The sequence below is a fragment of the Plecotus auritus genome (genome assembly GCF_963455305.1).
Source record: "Plecotus auritus genome assembly, chromosome: 1".
Taxonomy (NCBI): domain Eukaryota; kingdom Metazoa; phylum Chordata; class Mammalia; order Chiroptera; family Vespertilionidae; genus Plecotus; species Plecotus auritus.
In genome coordinates this window covers 164298863-164301207 of record NC_137770.1, presented here as the reverse complement: position 1 = coordinate 164301207, position 2345 = coordinate 164298863, and the positions used below count along the sequence as shown (strand labels likewise).

Here is a 2345-nt window from a genome sequence, read left to right as displayed (position 1 = left end):
TGGTTCTTTATTTTAAAAAATAATTTTTCAATTTTCAGTATCAAAACAGTTGCACTATTGGTTTCTCTTTCTCCCAATTGGCCCCCAAAGGGACCACAACAAAGGAGAGTACATTTTAAGCCATTAAGCTGCAGGATGCACACCTAACAGACTTCAAGGAAACCTCACTAAAAACAGGGCATTAGGTAGGGAAAGAAACTTAAAGATCAGCACACTGCCAGCCCAGACTGTAGCGAGCTCTCACAGCCAGTGTGGCCAGTGTGTCCCAACCTCAAAGAAGCAAAGTTTCAAAATAATACAAAATTTAAAAAGTTTTGTACATAAACTATTCAAGATTTCTCCAGCACTAACTGGTACAAAGCACAATGAGATGGCACTTTTAGAGACAGCAGCTTCAGACCCAGAGGAGGGTAATGAGATGAGTTCCATTTGCCTAAATCAGTGGCAAAAACATAATTTTCTTTCTTTCAAGGAGGCAGGAGAGCAAATAATTGGTCACTTCAACATAAGGGGCACATGATTCATTTTGTGAACCACTGGGGAAAGGGTAGAGATGGGACAAGAATTTGGTCTCTGATAGAGTGGTCTCACCATTTTAATTTGGTCACTTCTGATGAAAAAAATAAATTGCCCAAAGATGCCTTAAAAGCTGAAACCTAAACATCACTTTTTTTGGGGGGGAGGGCGGGACTAACTCCTCCTGGAATCACCTTTTCAATTTGGCGAGCACTCTGCACAAAGGAACGATTCCCCATAGAGGAGCCTTTCTCTGGGCTCTATGTGGCTCTCAGTGAGGCAGGCCCACACCTCTTTCCCTCCTCTGTGGAGAGGGCAATGTGGATTAAGCTGAAAAATTACCTCCTAAAAGTGAGAAAGGGATTAGACTGCTGCTTGAGAACTGTGGAATTATTTGGAATGTTTTACAAATGGTTGCCACATCAACAACAAAAAAGGTAATTACAAAATGCGTACATCACAACATGATTTTAAAGACACTTTGCATTGTGCTCACATTCCCTTAAATGTTGTTCCCAAAGGTGCTCAGCCTCTAGCCCAATCAAAATCTCTGAGGGGAGGCAGAGACAGTTTGGCGAAAAAGACGCGGGGGTAGGGGGGGGCAGTGAAAGGAGAAAGCAGCCTTCCAGTTAAAGATCAGCCCTCAGTTTAAAGGTCAGCTTCAAGCAGGCTGGCCTCAGGCGGAGTCAGGGTCAGAGGGAGGAGCAGCGGCAGGGAGGGACTGGGTGGCTCTACATCTCATTCAGATCAAGCAGAGTCTGGTCCAGCATCCTTTGTGTACAGAGGTGTTCCTCTTTGGTGCATTTCAGTTTATCTTCCACATCATCAATTGTCTTTTCCAGCTTGGCTACCGATCTCTCAGCAAACTCAGCACGGGTCTCTGCCTCCTTGAGTTTATCAGTAAGAATCTTTATCTCTTCCTCATATTTGTTTTCTTTTTGAGAGTACTTTTCTTCAGCAGCGTTCAGACACTTCAGGTTCTGGTCCATCAGTGTGATCTGCTCATCCATCTCTCGGCAACGGGACTCTGCCAGCTCAGCCTGTTCCTCTGTGCGTTCCAAGTCTCCCTCAATAATCACCAACTTACACAAGCCACCTCTTCATACTTTCTATCTGCCTCTTCTGCAATGTGCTTAGCTTCTTTGAGTTGGATTTCCTGGAGTTCCATCTTTTCTTCATCTTTTAAAGCTCGGTTTTCAATAACCTTCATACCTCTCTCGCTCTCATCTGCAGCTTTCTCAGCTTCCTCCAGCTTTTGCAGAGCAGTGGCCAGGCGCTCCTGAGCATGGTCCAGCTCCTCTTCAACCAGCTGGATCCTAAGGTTCAAGGAGGCCCCCTCAGCCTCAGCCTGTTCCCGAGCCCGCCTTTCTCCCTGCACTTCCCGCTGGAGGCGCTCGGCCCTCTCTTCCGCATCATCCGCCTGCTGCTGCAGAACCTGGATCTTGCGTTTCACCGCCTCAATGGTGGTGATCCCGGGCATGGTGCCCACCCAGCTCCTGCTCGCGTTCGGTTTCCTGCCTCCTCCGCTCCGCGCTGCAACCGCTTCTCCTATTTTTAATTTTTTGAGGAAGCTACATAATATTTTCCAGAGTGGCCGCACCAATTTACAATACCACCGAGAGTGCACACGAGTTCTTTCTCCACATTCTCACCAACACTTGTTTCATTATTGATGATAGCCCTTCTGATAGATGTGGGATGATATCTCATTGTGGTTTCAATTTGCATTGCTGTGATCATTAGTAATTTTGATTATCACTTCATCTGTCTTGGCTATCTGTATTTCCTCTTTTGATAAATATCTGTTCAGTTCCTCAGTCCTTTTTTAA

General features: G+C 45.7%; 1 pseudogene across 1 annotated transcript; it reads right to left on the bottom strand.

Moving 5' to 3' along the window:
• Nucleotides 1-1247: 1247 nt before the first annotated feature.
• On the bottom strand, nucleotides 1248-1996 carry LOC308248270 (tropomyosin alpha-3 chain-like; annotated as a pseudogene). Its single transcript has one exon. The product of its transcript is annotated as a tropomyosin alpha-3 chain-like (transcript).
• Nucleotides 1997-2345: the final 349 nt, after the last annotated feature.